Raw genomic sequence first — 18,838 nt, 5'->3', positions numbered from 1 at the left:
GCTCCGCCTCCACCTCGTGCACCCCATGCTCACGTCGGTTCACCTTGGTAAGCCTTCACCTGTCATGAATCGCTCATCGGAGTGAGCTCCTCCTCACCGGAGAGCTCCGCTCCGTGGACCTCGCCCCTCCGTCCTCCTTCCTGCTCTCTTTTCTCGCGCACGAGCACCGCACCGCGTCACTGAGACTCCCAAGCGCCTCCACTCACTCCAGCCTCCCGAGCTCCTTGGCCCATGCCATGGACACCGTTGGGTTCGCGCGAGGGTGATGAGCACGTTGGTCACCTTCATTGGGTCGGAGACCTCGCCGTCGGCGAGATCTCGGCGGTCCGCCGCCTCCCCTGTCCCGTGTGGCTGCCAGGTGGGGCCTGCCTGATGTGGGAGCCCGCCTGTTTGTCGCTCGGTGTGTGTGTGTGTGTGTTTAGATCCGGGTGGATCTAGCATTTTTGAACCGGGATTTTCAGAAAGATTAAAAGAAATGATTTATAGATTTTAATTAAATGCTTTGGAAATTCATAACTTGTTCAAAATAGCTCCAAATTTGTTGAAATAAGTTTTGCTAGGTTTCTTGTGACTAGATCTATCTGTTAAAAATAATACATGTCAAATTTGTGATACTTTTCTGTGTAGCTTTATTTAAATTGAATAAATGCTTATTTCTTGGAAATGCTTAATAAATAGAAGATACATTAGAAAAATATGATTCCAAGTTGGTTGATCTATTCTTGAGATGTACTTTTTGTGAAAAATATATGCCATGCATGTTCTGTAGAGAAATATTGATGTGTAGTTCAAGTGCCTTTAATTGATGATTTTTGTTATTTTAATAGAGAGCAAAAATTGTATAAAACATGTGTATGATATTTTTTGTGCAGTGATTGTTTACTGTGTAGAACATAGCAAAAATATTAAATCTATTATTTGATACTTTTCATAATACAAAGTATTTTCATGCTTAATTATCAACCATAGCTTGTCATTTTTGTGTAGGTTGTTTTACTTATCCAAATGCCTTGAAAATTTTATGGTAGTCTACTTAGAGTAGTACTATGCTACTGTAATTTTCTTAGATTTTTATGAGCAACATAAATATATGTTGCTGTTGTAGCCCTAGTTTAAAATGAAATAAAATAATCTTCTTTAATGCATGTTTAGTTAATAATGTTTGCTTTGGTATATCTTTGAAGCATCTTAGCTTGCTATGGTGACTTGGCATGCTAGTATAGTGGTTGTAGTAGTGGTATAGTAGTACATGTTCTTGGATGATGTTGGCTACCTTGTAGAAGAGCTTTACTTCTACTATGTCCAATAAAGTTAAACATGTTCATCTACATTCCATGCATCATGATCATTACATGTCATCTCTCTGATGCACCTATGCATGAGCACTTAGACATCTGCATCATACAGGATCGCAGGAGGAGTTGCTAGTAGCAGTTCAGGAAGAGCAGACCGGGACAGATCCGCAAGAAATCTAGGCACAGGAGGTGCTAGAGGAAGAGGAGCAAGGAGAGGATTTGCCCGAGTGCGTGGATCATCAACCTAGTTCATTCAAACGAGGCAAGCCCCGGAGCATTCTAAGTCTCCTACTTTATAAAAGCAATTCTTTCTATATATGAGTTATATATTGTTGCATTAAGTTATAGGAGTTGATTGAAACCGTTGATGCATTTATTACTATCCTTGCCTACCTTATTACCTTTTTACCCTGTTAGGTCGGGATCGAATAACTACTTAGCCTTGCTTAGACTGGTAGTGATTAGTGATTTCTGGTCACCTATATTTATAGGGGGTTACTGGAAGAATTTAGCTATGGAAAGAATGATATCCTGGAATTAACCATGTGTGATGGATAATTGGAGACCGGATGGAAAAAGTTGGAGGCAACCAGACAGGGTTCTGGGGTGCTGTTAGTTTTCTGTCTGTGTCGATTAAGGACCGATCATTGCTCATCCCTCTTGTCATGTTGAACGCATGCCTCACATTTAGCTGGCCGAATAAAGTACCTTTCGACCGCGAAGCTAATGACACTATTTGAGCCAGGATAAACTCAGATTGGCAGACTGGTGTTGAAGAGGGTATGATGGGGACACGAAGAGTGAGCCCAAGGTGCATCCTGGCTGTCGGGCGGTCCATGACTGTTATCCTGCGGCTACTTGGAAAGTGTCATTGGTGATCTGTAGCTCACTAGATCGGTGAGTGTGGTTTGTGTGAGGAATAAATCACCAGCTAGTTAGGAATCGATTCGAATCGTCATCACTCCTGGATAGTGAGCACTTGACTCAAGCTACAGCATCGTAGTAATTATGATGGAACACTGATGGTTATCTGGATGGTATGGGATATGCTAAATCTAAGTTGGTAACTGGATGTTATTGGTTAATCAAGTAATTGCTATAGTATAGGTGCTTACCTAGATGGATAGGTCATAATAAAGATGATGCAAAGTTCTTAAAATGGTTTCTTCATGATAGCTTATGCTTTTCGCAAACGAGTCAGCTAGCCCACTAAAGAAAGCCTTGCATAATCCTTGGTGTCGCTTTCTTTTGGTTTAAGATGGGTAAGTCTAGCTGAGTACCTTCTCGTACTCAGGGCGTTGTTCCCATTGTTGTTGCAGATGGTCAAATGTACTACGGTTATTGCATTAACTGCCTGTACCCGGTGATGGGCGACAACTAGGACCAAGGGCAATGGTCACTCTGTATCTCTCATCTAATGCTTTTGTTGGAGATGACTACCTATTGGCACTGTATCTGAACCAAAAATGTGTGTGTGGCTTTAAAACTATTTGCTTCCGCTATTTCAGTTTGAACTTGGGTTGTAATAACTTTATGTTCTAAACTCTGATTGTATCCAACTGTCATTGCGAACTTTATGTAACATGTGACGGTAATTGCTAAACTTGTACGATCTTGGTTTGTATGTTGATTGGTTTGAAATCCTTCATGGTTTCATGGACTACCGGGTTATACGGGCTTAAGTTAGTCAAATTATCTACTTCGGCGGAAGATTTCCTTACTTAATCTCGTATAATTGGTCGGTTCTGTTATAGCTGGCATCAGAGCAAGGTTTAGCAGGTTACTGTTCATACGTGTATTTAAAACAAAAGGGTTTTGTGTTACAAAACTAATTACGAACTTATAGTATATAGGTGTTTCAACCTCTAATTTAAAACTTAAGAGTGTGCCAGTGGTCATATCCTGTATGCCCAGTTAAGGACTCTAGGTGGCTTATTTAAGTACTAACTTGGGGTTCTTTGCATCATATTTCTATTTTGTTGCTCATACGGCGTGCTATTGTATGAGTGCCATTCACTTGAGTGGTAATGTATGGGTCCATTGCCTCTATGCCTCGGTAAGTGAGAGTTGTGAGAGCATGATCGGATACACTGCTGATCTAGGGAAGTGCTTATATGATGCCGGATTATTTACATGCCATACGTGTGTTTGTATGAAGGTATCCAATGTGTGGGGAATTCCGTCCTATGGTGACGATGCCGTCGATAGGACGATGGTTCGGGTAGTTGCTACCGTTGTACGCGTATCTAGGGATGCGTGTAGAGCAAGTAGATTACTTTACTGCTTTCATGCATATTTTTCATACTGTCAGGGTTTGGGCTGAAGTGGATCTTTTGCAGGTACATAACAGCGCTATCATGTAGTACGTATTAGCTACGTTTATGAGAGACCGTTGTATGCCACCGTCTATGCCGCTAGCAATTGTTATTTTTCCTAAGTTTGTGAGAACATACGGAACGTGCATGCATCATGTTGTTACATATCATTCATGGCATTGTTCCTCCCCTTATAAGTTGATTATCTCATTTTGCTAAAAATGACAACTTAACCTTGTTCTCACGTGAGTAATAAAACAAAATTTGCTACAGATGGCACGCACAAAGCAGACCGCTCGCAAGTCCACCGGAGGCAGAGTTTCTCGCCATCAGCTTGCTCCACATACCCGTCAGCACCACACGTTTCTTGGAGAGTTTGGGATGCCTACACTCTTGTGGAGAGTGCTTAGCTATGTAGGCTATCCTGATGGAATGGAGCCCCGCTATTTCTGGACAAATGAGTAGTTGGGGGAAGGTCTCTTGGTTACTGTGGAGGCCGTTGTTCGTCCCTGAGGTGACGGTTCTAAGTGGACTGGTTGGCGTTATGAGTCAACTGGTAGGACTGCTGAAGAAGCAGCTGACAGGGCAGCCTTTGGGATACTGAGGGATATCATGGATCGTTTTCCTCAGGAGTTGGCAGCCGCTATAGTTGGAGTCTTTCCGAGGGGCAACCCCTCCACTGACTCATGGCAGCAAGCAAGAGGAAGATCTCTGGAGATTGGTGCAGCAGAAGGATAGAATAGTGATAACCCTGCTATGAGCGCCATGTTCGCAGTGATGAAGGCTTTCGATGGAGTAGAAGATAGCCTAAGACGTGTGTCTAGTGCTCTTGGTCAGGCCCACGATGACCGACGTCAGCGTCAGAGGGATCACGACGCCGAGATTGAGAGGCTCAGTGCAGAGATGGCTCAATTGACTCGTCAGAGGGATCAGGCGACCCAGAGGACTGGAGTCTATGAGGGAGACATACATGCACTAAGAGAGCAGGTTGAGCATCTGACCACCACCAATAGGAACACTGAGTGCATGTTGATCCATGTGCTCCACCAGAGAAATGAAGCCTAGTCTACAAAAGATGTTCTAAGAGCTCGACAGGTTGAGCTGGAGCAGCAGCTGGCCAATGCAGAAGAGTACAACGATAACCTACATGAGTAGGTTCATCAGCTGAATAACCAGCTCCACCCTTACATTCCTCCTGGAGCAGCAAAGATCGATCTAGATGAGGACGAGGATCCCAAAGAGCCTGAGGCACTAGCTGATGATGACGACGATGATGTGGATAGTGACAATTTCGACATCTCTGACTTAGACAGCGACCACGATGAGTAGGCTAGTAGTTGTTGCGCTAGCTACAAGGGTTCCGTTTGCGATGACCTTTTGCATGGTTGGCATGTCTGGCATGTAATCATGAGTAGAAAGACTAAGACCTTGATGTAATGTTGGAAAACTTGGATGTGTTTGTGGCGATATCTGAACGTCAAAAAGTCCAGTGTATGTATGCTGGCAATTTGGTTGTAATGGACGCGATGTGTGCGCTTAAGTAACCTAATTAGTGATGTTGTGTTAATTGGAATGACTTATTGTGCCCCTGTTTTATTGTGTGAATTTATTCTCTCCAGTGAATTCAGTATGGCATAATTTTTCATTCACCTGCAATTTCTACAACATCGCCTAATAATTACTGTTGCTGAAATATGCAAATGCCGAACACTCACCATACCGTGTATGACGCCACTGAGGCAGGTGGTAGTGCCGCTGGGAATGAGAACCGTGATCCACCACCACCACCTCCTCCTCCACCGTACACCGCGGAACGGTTCTTCGCACAGTTCCTTGGAAGTCAACGCAACATGGAGGGCATGCAGCAGAACATGGAAGCTGCATTGCGCCACATTGCTGACAACACCTGCCATGGGTTAAACCCAGGTGGACATGAAGCGAATCAGTATAGCAGTTTCAAGGACTTTATGGACACCAGACCACCAATTTTTAAAGAAGCGGCAGAGCCATTGGATGCAGAAGAGTGGATAAACACCATGGAAGATAAGTTTTGTGTTCTAAGGATGACCAAAGTGTTGAAGACTGAGTATGTAGCTCATCAGTTACAAGGCCCTGTAGGAATGTGGTGGAAGCACCACCGCACCACTTTTCCCCCCAATGCCCACATTACTTGGAGGGAATTTATTGAGGCTTTTCGTGGAGTTTACATTCCACCTGGTTTGACAGAGATGAAGTTTGGAGAATTTCTAGCACTGAATCAAGGCACCAAGACTGTGACACAGTATCTACATGCATTCAACAATCTAAGTCGCTATGCCTCTGACATGGTGAATACCGATGCCAAAAAGATCGCTAGTTTCAAGAGAGGTCTGAATCCCAAGATGATGAAGCACATGGGTACCAACACAAGAACTGGTTTCAATGACTTTGTTAGTGACTGCTTAAAGCAAGAAAAGAACAACAATGTATATGCTACATCCAAGACTCGCAAGAGGGCTTTTAAGTCAGGTCCGTCCCAGCCAAGGGCCCCAATGGCAAATCGTTCTGCGTATCGTCCGCCTGCCCCTGGTGCAAGGTTCAGGCCACCCCAGTGGAGGAATCAGAATGCCCAGCAACCTCAGAGGAATTAGAAGCCATTCAAGATGGTGGTGCCACAAGCCAAGACTAGACAAGGCAGTTCATCTAGAGCTGCTACTCAAGTAAGAGAACCGTGTTTCAACTGCAATCAACCTGGGCACTTTGCGAAGTTTTGCCCATATCCTAAGAAGCAGCAGAATCAGTACCAAGCTCATGTGCACCACACCACCATTGATGACATCTCGGAAGGAGAGCTTGTGACAGGCGGTATGTTTTCTATCAACAATCATCCTGCAGTCATTTTGTTTGATTCTGGATCATCGCATTCATTCATAAGTCAAGCATTTGCAAGAAAGTATGAACAAAGGATAGTTGAATTAGAATGTGCTTATAGGATAAGTTTAGCTGGGGCTGATCTATTAACTAATCAGCTAATCCAGGGGGTAACTCTGAGTATAGCAAACAGGTAGTATAAGCTTAACTTGATAGTTATGCCAGGGCTAGTTCTGGATGTGATTATAGGAATGAACTGGATGAATAAGATGGGAGTAGTAATTGATGTTGGAGGAAGAAACATTTCTCTCAAGGAACCTATTGGATAAGGTACATTTCAAGTAACCTTACCTCAAAGAATAGATCTGGCCAGTACAACTTGTGCAGTCTGAACTACTCTTCTAGTCAAGATTCCAGTAGTGTGCGAGTTTACGGACGTGTTTCCAAATGAGTTACCCGGTCTTCTACCAGACAGAGATGTTGAGTTTTCCATTGAGTTAATCCCTAGAACACCACCGATCTCAAGAAGGCCTTATCGGATGCCTCCAAATGAATTAGCCGAGTTGAAGAAACAACTCCAAGATCTATTGACTAAGGGTTTAATTCGTCCAAGTTCATCAGAATGGGGATGTCCCGCACTGTTCGTGAAGAAGAAGAAGGATAACTCCTTACGGATGTGCATGGACTACCGGCCACTGAATGCGGTGACAATTAAAAACAAGTATCCTCTACCTCGGATTGATATCTTGTTTGATCAATTGTCAAAAGCCAAGGTGTTCTCCAAGATAGATTTGAGATTAGGGTACCATCAGATCAAGATTAGACCACAAGATATACCCAAGACCGCTTTCTCCACCAGATATGGTTTGTACGAGTATCTTGTCATGTCCTTTGGTTTGACCAATGCTCCTACATACTTTATGTATCTGATGAATTCGGTCATTATGCCAGAGTTGGATAAGTTCGTGATTGTGTTCATTGATGACATTCTAGTATACTCAGAGAACGAACAGGATCATGCAGAGCATCTAAGAATTGTCTTGACTAGACTCAGAGATCACCAACTGTATGCTAAGTTTAGTAAATGTGAGTTCTGGCTAAAGACAGTTCCTTTTCTCGGTCATGTGTTATCTGAGAATGGAATCTCAGTGGATCCTAGTAAGGTACAAGAGATTATGGATTGGAAGGCACCAAGCACTGTTCATGAGGTTCGGAGTTTTCTTGGATTAGCCGGTTACTATCGTCGTTTTATACCAGACTTCTCAAATATTGCCAAGCCAATGACAAGTTTGCTACAGAAGGATCATAAGTTCATTTGGACAGAGGAGTGTGAGGCAACTTTCTGCACCTTGCGGAATTTGCTAACCACTGCTCCTGTTCTGGCGCAACCAGATATAGAGAAGCCGTTTGATGTGTTTTGCGATGCATCAAAGAATGGTTTAGGATGCGTTCTGATGCAAGATGGAAGGGTCATTGCTTATGCCTCATGTCAGTTGAGGAAGCATGAGGTTAACTATCCTACGCATGATTTAGAGCTTGCGGCCGTTGTGCATGCTCTAAAGATTTGGAGACACTACTTGCTTGGGAATGTGTGCAATATCTTTACAGATCATAAGAGTCTCAAGTACATATTTACTCAGTCTGAGTTGAATATGCAACAGAGAAGATGGTTAGAGCTGATAAAGGATTATAATCTGAATGTGCACTATCATTTGGGAAAGACAAATGTAGTAGCAGATGCCTTAAGTAGGAAGTCACATTCTCTTGCTGTGCAACCATTGTTTGAAGATGTGTTCAATTTGTTGCATCCTGCTGTGTTGCATAATATCCAGGTTAGTTGTACCTTGGAGAGCAAGATCATTGAGGGTTAGAAAACAGATAAGGGAATATTCCATATCAAGGAGGAAATGAAGAAAGAACTGACCAAGCACTTTAGAGTGGATGAACAAGGAGTGTTATGGTTTAAGGACCGTCTGATTGTACCTAAAGATCGAGAGCTCAAGAACAAATTGATGGATGAAGCTCATCACTCTAAGTTGTCTATCCATCATGGAAGTAGCAAAATGTACCAAGAATTGAGACCTTGTTATTGGTGGACGAAGATGAAGAAGGAGATTGCAGCGTATGTTGCTCGTTGCGACATGTGTTGTAGAGTGAAAGCTCTTCACATGAGACCCACAGGAATGTTGCAACCTTTGTCAGTAGCAGATTGGAAATGGGATGATATAAGTATGGATTTTATCACCGGTCTTCCCACCACACAAAAAGGGAATGATTCGATTTGGGTGATTGTAGATCGCCTTACCAAATCAGCTCACTTTTTACCAGTCAAGAATGCTTTTCGACCCCCTCAGTATGCTGAGAAGTACATTGCAGAGATTGTCCGATTACATGGTATACCAAAGACTATCGTGTCTGACCGTGGGTCATAGTTTACCGCTCATTTTTGGGAGCATCTTTATAAAGGTTTGGGTACTAGCTTGATTCGTAGTACAGCTTACCACCCACAGACAGATGGGCAGACAGAGCGAGTTAATGCTGTTCTTGAAGATATGCTTAGAGCTTGTGTGTTATCATCTAGGGGTTCATGGGAATCATGGTTACCTTTGGTAGAGTTTACTTACAACAACAGTTACCAAGAGAGTATCAAGATGGCTCCATTTGAAGCATTGTATGGCAGAAAATGTAGGACGCCATTGAATTGGGTTGAGCCTGGGGAGAGAAGGTTTTTTGGAATTGATTTTGTTGACGAGGTTGAGAAAAAGGTCCGTATTATCCAACAAAACATGAAAGCGGCACAGTCACGCTAGAAGAGTTATGTCGATAAGAGAAGGAGACCGCTTGAGTTTGAGGTAGGTGACTATGTTTATCTGAAGGTTACTCCAATGAAGAAAGTACAACGATTTGGAGTAAAGAGAAAGCTCGCTCCTAGGTTTGTAGGACCGTACAAGATCATAGAGAAGAAGGGTCCCGTGGCTTATAAGTTACAGTTACCAGAAGTGATGGGTTTGATCTTTCCAGTCTTCCATGTATCACAGTTGAAGAAGTGCTTGCGTGTTCCGAAAGAGAGAATAGAACCTCAGGGCAATCGGATCAAATCAGACTTGGAATACTATGAGCAACCGGTTCGAATTTTGGACACTAAGGACCGAGTCACTCGGAATAAAGTGGTGAGAACATATAAGATACAATGGAGTCATCACGATGATGGTGATGCGACGTGGGAAACAGGAGAATATCTGCAAAACGCTTATAAGGATTTTTATAACAAATGGTTCGTAACTCAAAATCTCAGGACGAGATTCTTATAAGCGGGGAGGGCTGTAACACCCCAATGTTACGCAAGCATTTAGGCACTGCAAATCATGAACATAGTACATCATCAAGCATCATAATCATACATGCATAATCATGTTAAATAATAACTGAAACAATGCTTTGAAACATATGAAACATGCTCGTGAAACATGTATGTTGCATTACTGTTTAAATGAACATGGGTCGTGTTTGTGCTTGTAATGATGTTTAACATGATTGTTTGGGAGTACAAATGACTTAGAAATGTTTCACATGCATTTTGGAGTCAGGTTGGTATTCAAATTTTCCCAAATTTTTCTTTTGAAAATAATCTTCCAAAATACGGTTTTGAAATTAATTTGACCTTAATTTTGTAATTCAAAATCTAGTGGGAATTAGCCCTAGCTCCTTTTGACAAAGTTGTAGAGAATAAATCTTAGAGAAACTTTTATTTTTGGGCCAAAGTTTGAAACTAATTGGAAATGGTTCAAAATTTCATTTGAATGAATTTGGAGAAGAAAATAAAAAGGAAAAATCACATTTTCACCTTATTGGTCCGCCGCTCCGCTTCTGGCCCGCTCGCGCAATCCGGCCCGCAGTGCCGTGCGCTTTGCCCTGGCCTAGCAGCCGCTTCGCTAGCCTAGGCCCATGCCACGCCTCCCGCTCGCACCCCACGCCTGCCCGGCCGCCACGCGGCGTACGTACACCGACGGCAAAGGGCGGTGCTCCGACCAGCGCTTGGCTCAAGAGCCGACCAGACGCGCGCTCCACCCCACGCGCCTCTCACTTGCTGCCTTGTCCCCCTGCCTCTCACTCGGACAGCAGCAGCAACGCATGTGCTCGCCTCCGCCACCGCCCACACCAGCGCCTCGCTAGAGTTGGCTCGCTCAGCCACCCCAGCTCACCGTCGGCCGCTCCATCTCGCCCTGAGCTCCGCCTCCACCTCGCGCACCCTGTGCTCGCGTCGGTTCACCTCGGTAAGCCTTCACCGGCCGTGAATTGCTCATCGGAGTGAGCTCCTCCTCGCCGGAGAGCTCCGCTCCGTGGACCTTGCCCCTCCGTCCTCCTTCCTGCTCTCTTTTCTCGCGCACGAGCACCGCACCGCGTCACTGAGACTCCCGAGCGCCTCCACTCACCGTGCCGTGACCGGGGACGCCCCACCGACGACGACCTGCGCCGCCGCTCCGCCATGCACGGCAGCGGCTAGCCTCCCGAGCTCCTTGGCCCATGCTATGGACACCGTTGGGTTCGCGCGAGGGTGACGAGCACGTTGGTCACCTTCATTGGGCCGGAGACCTCGCCGTCGGCGAGATCTCGGCGGTCCGCCGCCTCCTCTGTCCCGTGTGGCTGCCAGGTAGGGCCTACCTGACGCGGGAGCCCGCCTGTCTATCGCTCGGTGTGTGTGTGTGTGTTCAGATCCGGGTCGATCTAGCATTTTTGAACTAGGATTTTCAAAAAGATTAAAAGAAATGATTTACAAATTTTAATTAAATGCTTTGGAAATTCATAACTTGCTCAAAATAGCTCCAAATTTGTTGAAATAAGTTTTGCTAGGTTTCTTGTGACTAGATCTATCTGTTAAAAATATTGCATATCAAATTTGTGATACTTCTCTGTGTAGCTTTATTTAAATTGAATAAATGCTGATTTCTTGGAAAATGCTTAATAAATAGAAGATACATCAGAAAAATATGATTCCAAGTTGGTTGATCTATTCTTGAGATGTACTTTCTGTGAAAAATATATGCCATGCATGTTCTGTAGAGAAATATTGATGTGTAGTTCAAGTGCCTTTAATTGATGATTTTTGTTATTTTAATAGAGAGCAAAAATTGTATAAAACATGTGTATGATAATTTTTGTGCAGTGATTGTTTACTGTGTAGAACATAGGAAAAATATTAAATCTGTTGTTTGATACTTTTCATAATACAAAGTATTTTCATGCTTAATTATCAACCATAGCTTGTCATTTTTGTGTAGGCTGTTTTACTTATCCAAATGCCATGAAAATTTTATGGTAGTCTACTTAGAGTAGTACTATGCTACTGTAATTTTCTCAGATTTTTATGAGCACCATAAGTATATGTTGCTGTTGTAGCCCTAGTTTAAAATGAAATAAAATGATCTTCTTTAATGCATGCTTAGTTAATAATGTTTGCTTTGGTGTATCTTTGAAGCATCTTAGCTTGCTGTGGTGACTTGGCATGTTAGTACAGTGGTTGTAGTAGTGGTATAGTAGTACATGTTCTTGGATGATGTTGGCTACCTTGTAGAAGAGCTTTACTTCTACTATGTCCAATAAAGTTAAACATGTTCATCTACATTCCATGCATCATGATCATTACATGTCATCTCTCCGATGCACCTATGCATGAGCACTTAGACATCTGCATCATATAGGATCGCAGGAGGAGTTGCTAGTAGCAGTTCAGGAAGAGCAGACCAGGACAGATCCATAAGAAATCTAGGCACAGGAGGTGCCAGAGGAAGAGGAGCAAGGAGAGGACTTGCCCGAGTGCGTGGATCATCAACCTAGTTCGTTCGAACGAGGCAAGCCCCGGAGCATTCTAAGTCTCCTACTTTATAAAAGCAATTCTTTCTATATATGAGTTATATATTGTTGTATTAAGTTGTAGGAGTTGATTGAAACCGTTGATGCATTTATTACTATCCTTGCCAACCTTATTACCTTTTTACCCTATTAGGTTAGGATTGAATAACTGCTTAGCCTTGCTTAGACCGGTAGCGATTGGTGATTTCCGGTCACCTACATTTATAGGGGGTTACTGGAAGAATTTAGCTATGGAAAGAATGATATCCTGGAATTAACCATGTGTGATGGATAATTGGAGACCGGACGGAAAAAGTTGGAGGCAACTAGACAGGGTTCTGGGGTGCTGTTAGTTTTCCATCTGTGTCGATTAAGGACCGATCGTTGCTCGTCCCTCTTGTCATGTTGAACGCATGCCTCACATTTAGCTGACCGAATAAAGTACCTTTCGACCGTGAAGCTAGTGACACTATTCGAGCCAGGATAAACTCGGATTGGCAGACTGGTGTTGAAGGGGGTATGACGGGGATGCGAAGAGTGAGCCCAAGGTGCATCCTGGCTATCGGGCGGTCCCTGGGTAGTGCGGTCCATGACTGTTATCCCGCGGCTACTTGGAAAGTGTCATTGGTGATCTATAGCTCACTAGATCGGTGAGTATGGTTTGTGTGAGGAATAAATCACCATCTGGTTAGGAATTGATTTGAATCGCCATCGCTCTTGGATAGTGAGCACTTGACTCGAGCTACATCATCGTAGTAATTATGATGGAACGCTGATAGTTATCTGGATGGTATGGGATATGCTAAATCTAAGTTGGTAACTGGATGTTATTGGTTAATCAAGTGATTGCTATAATATAGGTGCTTACCTAGATGGATATGTCATAATAAAGATGATGCAAAGTTCTTAAAATGGTTTCTTCATGATAGCTTATGCTTTTCGTAAATTAGTCAGCTAGCCCACTAAAGAAAGCCTTGCATAATCCTTGGTGTCGCTTTATTTTGGTTTAAGATGGGTAAGTCTAGCTGAGTACCTTCTCGTACTCAGGGCGTTGTTCCCATTGTTGTTGCAGATGGTCAAATGTACTACGGTTATTGCATTAACTGCCTGTACCCGGCGATGGGCGACAACTAGAACCAAGGGCAATGGTCACTCCATATCTCTCATCTGATGCTTTTGTTGGAGATGACTACCTACAGGCACTATATCCGAACCAAAAGTGTGTGTGTGGTTTTAAAACTATTTGCTTCCGCTATTTCAGTTTGAACTTGGGTTGTAATAACTTTATGTTCTAAACTCTGATTGTATCCAACTATCATTGCGACCTTTATGTAACATGTGACGGTAATTGCTAAACTTGTACGATCTTGGTTTGTATGTCAATTGGTTTGAAATCCTTCGTGGTTTCACGGACTACCGGGTTATACGGGCTTAAGTTAGTCAAATTATCTGCTTCGGCGGAAGATTTCCTTACTTAATCTCGTATAATTGGTCGGTTCTGTTATAGGACGGTTGCACGGCCAGTTACCCAATGGAGCCAAGGCAGCGATGAATTTGATTAGATTGCTGCGGTCACAACAAATTGAATGAAGGAGGTCCTGCCGGTCATGGCTACAGCGGAGGCAGGGGGTCCTGGCATGGCTTGGCTCGGTCCGGCTACGGATGTCAACGCAACAAACAACACGCACCACGACGAGGGACAGCGGGACGTGCTTCAGGCGACTGTCCGCACGGCCGCGGCTGCAAGCCGATGAGGCTCAGCACGGTGTCGCAGCGGCAGTGCCAGACAAGGAAGACACAGTGCGAGTGACGCGGAGGTGATGGTGGAGCAGGCTGTCGTCCTTTGCACGAGCAGCCAAGGCGAGTCAGTGGAGCAATGCCGTGCGTGGCCGCTGGCGGCGTGTATCGCGGGACCCGGCGCGCCTCTGGCCAAAGTTGGGCAGGGCATGGCTCGGTAGAGCTTGGTCGGCGGCCCAGGCGTAGCGCGTCAGCCGCGGTGCTGTGACCCATGCCCCAGCGAGTGCCAACAGGCGAACAAGGTAGCCGCACCAAGACCCTGTGCGCTTGTGCCTTCACGGTGGCAGTGCGGATGCGGCCGGCACTATTGTGCGAGCCAACCATGGCGGACACGGCTAGCAGCGGCGATGGCCGCGGTCAGCGCGCGGTGGCAGATGGCCTTGGCACGTAGCGCAAGGCCGTGCGCGTGCACAGGCATGGTGGTGGGGCGCAGCCGATGTGGCAGCAGGACATGGCTGGCGCGGTAGTGCGCTGGCAAGCCAGCAGCGGTGCCAGGCCAAGTGGTGACCGCGCCTAGAGCTAAGTCATGTGCTGTGCACACTTTTTAAAGCAGCTTGAAAACTTATACACGATGCTCTAAAGGCTAAACGAACTGTTCGATGCACAAGAGGGTACGTTGGGTTGTCGATCGGAATCAAGATATCGTACCACTTCCTAAGCCGATCGCTCTACAATTATTGCCAAAGGTGTCTTCGTCGACCTTCTTTCAAACCTAAGCGGAACGACTTAACTTCGAATGGTTTCGCGTCGAATCCCAAATCCGACCCCCTTGATGGACTAACTAGCTATCCTTGCCCCCGACCGCACATGATTCAACGCCGTTCGCAAAACGTTCTATAACATTTTTGTTCGACAAAAATTCAATCAAGTGGCATGACGCGTAACATTGTTTCATGTTTCGCATAAATGTTTCAAGTGCCTAACATTGATTTATAATTCATGTTGTACACATAGGCACATAAATATGATGCTCATACGATGTTTTAGCAAGAACAGTACAATGTAACACCAAGGGTGTTACATAACTGAACTGAACCTGCAAGAAAAAAAATTCAACACAAAGGTTGCCCACTCAAAAAACAAAGCCGCGGTGGCAAAAGCATCCACCAAAAGAACTAAGATAACGGCGACAACAGTGACCAGGTAGCCGCTGTGATCAACCGCAGAAAGAACCCAGATAACGGCGACAACAGCGACCAAGTAGCCATTGTGGTCAACCGAACGACTGCATCGACAACTCCAACAGCGACCAGGGAGCCACTGTGAATCGAGCGACTGCACCAGCAACATCAACTGCGACCAGGTAGCCGCTGTGAACCACGCGACTGTGGTTGTAACGTCAACAGTGACCAGGTAGCCACTATGACCAGCCGAACGACCACAACGGCAACATCAATTGAGGCAGGGCAGACCGATGCGAAGAGTAGAATGAGGCACACGCAGGCATAATACAGTAAGGAGCGACATCCGGCGAACGGTGTGGGAGGAGCAGGGAGAGTGCAACATCGAAGCCTTCAACAAGGGAATGACATCTGCGGACGCAGGCACCCAAGATGGACTTTCGTCCCCAGACTTGCCCCAACAACCCCTAGCGATGAGTAGAAAAATGATGAGCCTCCAAGAAGGTGATGATACTAGCGCTCCACCATCGTCGGCCTTAGGCAAGAAGCTTGGTAGGATTTTCATCCGAAGTCTGTTCGCCGGCCATGGTAGGCCAGATCCGATGGACACCCATCATAGGCGCCAGACCCTCATAGCGTAGCCTAGACACCGCAGTCATGGACGCCGGCATGACCAAGGTAGGCGTGGCCTAGCCACCACGGCGTCGTTGCCTGCCCGTCGTTGCCGGCAGGCATGGGGAGGCAGCTGCAGCCTTAGCCGACCGTCGTAGGCGAGCCGCCAGGCTACTGAGGCTACCGAACGCCGGACCAGCCGTAGCGTCCCGATCGACCACCACGGATCCATAACAGGATAGGCCAGATCTGGCCCCGGGGCCCCCGGATCTGCCCCGCCGGGCACTGAAAGTAACGGTGGAGGAGGGGGAGGGAGCGCAGTCGGGGTGGCCCTACCATGCCCCTGCCCAGCCGCCGGTGATCCCTAGCACAGGCCCAAAAGAGGACTGCCGTCTGGGCCAACCAAGAGTAGGCGCCATGCGTGTGTACCTAGTCCTGCCCTGGCCGCCCGGATGAACTCTATCGGCTGCCGATGAGGAGGGACGCACGGATGGCCTGGGCCCACCAGACGACAGATATGGCCCCTAGAGGTACGGATCTGGCCGGCCGTCGCCGTTCACCGCCGCAAGTGAAGGGGGTGATGGAGGAGCAAGAGAGAGGGAGTGAGCGGAAACCGCGGACGGGCACCCTTTTGGGGGACCGCCGCTGGTCACCACAGCCGCACACCGGAGGGCGGCCCAGGAGGCAAGGTGAGCTCGGTGGCCAGCATGGTCGCCCCTGAGTCGCCCGTTGGGGGCGCTCGAGGGAAAGGAAGGGTGTGCCCAAGTTTTTCGGATGGAGGTATTCTGCCAAGGTTGTTTCTACCTTAAACCTCGAGTAAAATTGTTTTTCCTAATTAGTAAAGTATATTTACACCATGTAAGGGCATCCATGGTGATAGGTCCTAACTTGGTTCTCTAGATATAGGAGTTGTCTTCATCATGAGTTTGTGGGGCCACTCCTACAAAGAAGCTGCCTCAATGGCCCTGTTCGGCTTCTTTTTTCAACTGGAATAGTGTTTTCCTCTCACAACAATTCAGCTGGAACAGTGTTTTTCAGCCAGTTTCAGTCAAGTTTCAGACCAGCGAACGGGGCCAATATATAGAACCTAGTCCTATAAAATAAAGAACCCATTGTCTCTCCCACCGTCTCTCTCTTGTCTCGTTCTATCCTTGCAGGCTAGCCGTATCCGTATGTCCTCGGTGTCGTTGTTTCTCTGGTAGAGAGAGAGACTAGGAGAGAGAGGGGGAGGGGCATCAGAGGGAGAGCGAAGGGGGACACCATCGGAGGCAGGGAAAATGGAGGCGACCTCAACACCAGGTGCGACATGAGCGAGCTCACTCCTAGGTGCACAACATAGGTAGGAGGAGTGTAGGCGAGCAGAGCGCGGGCGGGACCTGGTAGACAAGGTGCCTGAGAGCTCAAACCCCAAGCATGGTGTCTCGTTGGCGATGGAAGGAGCTGTGTGGGGCGTGGGCAAGGAGTTGACGAGCTCACGCCCTAGATAGGGCGGCTTGCTGAGGCGGCAGAGGCCGACGTGGCTCACAACAGCAGCTACAAGGATGTCGTTGGTGCCTGTGGATCTGGCAGCCACCAGATCTCGCCGCAGATTGGGCGGTGGCTGCAACAAGCAACGGTGACGCGTTGAAGACCAGGGTGGCAGTGACACTACACTGCTGGGGTGCTACGGGTGGTGCAAGGCCGAGTCGTCGAGGGGCAGCAGTCGAGCAAAGGCCCACATGGGATGGTGAGATGAGAAAATGCGAAAGGGCCGAAGGAGGAAGAAGGAGAAACTAGCTCTTTGTTGGCCCTGTTCGCTGGTCTGAAACTTAGCTGAAACTGACAGAGAATACTGTTCCGGCTGAATTGTTGTGAGAGAAAAACACTGTTCCGGCTGAAAAAAAGAAGCCAAACAAACCGAATATGGGGTAAGCCGAACAGGGCCGTTAATCGTATTGGTCTCACACGTACATGAACTCAGCTGTTGGATGTATACATCGAGACCAATTCATCAGGAGGCGCCACATCTTTGTGTAGACACGGGGAGTCTATTCGTCTTCAACCTCACGGCGGCGGCGCTAGCTCGACCTCGACGGACTCAGGGATGCTGTCGCCGACCGGAGAACTGAGAGGTAGTAGTGGTGCTCGCCGGAGATGACCTAGGGCGGCCGCCCAAGCTCGCCCTATAGGTCGGTCCGCCTCCGGGGACACACATGCCCTAATACATGTTTGACAGTGCACAAGGGCTTGCCACGTAATGGACCGTTTAGGAGCTAAAGTGCTAAACTGCATGGCAAAACCATCAAGTATCATTTACACGACGTGTACATGGGCTACATACAAAGTACAGGAGTGTTTGGTAAATGAGCAGATTACGTCTGGACCTATTCCGTATCACTCGCGTTATAGGCTCCACGTTATGTCAGACGACGCGTGTAGATTGGCGGTGGAGACGTAGGGGCTGTTTGGTTCGGAGCCACGTTGTGGCCCGCCATCATTCATTTCCGCAGTATTTGGTTTAGGCGTAGAGTTGACAGCCACCGCACTGGCACTCGTAATCCTCGCCAGACTCTGGCGATGAGTTTGGCCGGCATGGTTATGGCGCCGCCGCAGGGGGCGCGGTAAAAGCTGGCGCACCACCAAACAGCCCCGTATACTCGAGTTGGGCCTTGTGCCTCAAAATTTCGAGTTTTTTTACTCTCTCTTCATCACATTAATTTTTGGACGTATGCATGGAGCATTAAATATAGGTAAAAAATAACTAATTACACAGTTGGGTTGTAAATGACGAGATGAATCTTTTGAGCCTAGTTAGTCTATGATCGGACAAAGTTTGTCAAATACAAACGAAACGTACTACAGTGTTCAGATTGCAAAAATTTGCACTAAACAAGGCCGTGATATGGATGGGTTGCGCTAGCACTACGCTGGGTGGCACGCCCACGCCGTGCAGCGTGCAAGGCCGCCTGCCGCCGCTGATTGCGTGGCAACGCGGCACGCGGTTCCCTGTGTCTCTGTG

The sequence above is a fragment of the Miscanthus floridulus genome, chromosome 9 (genome assembly GCF_019320115.1).
Source record: "Miscanthus floridulus cultivar M001 chromosome 9, ASM1932011v1, whole genome shotgun sequence".
NCBI classification, from domain to species: Eukaryota; Viridiplantae; Streptophyta; class Magnoliopsida; order Poales; family Poaceae; genus Miscanthus; species Miscanthus floridulus.
This window is presented reverse-complemented; position numbering follows the sequence as displayed.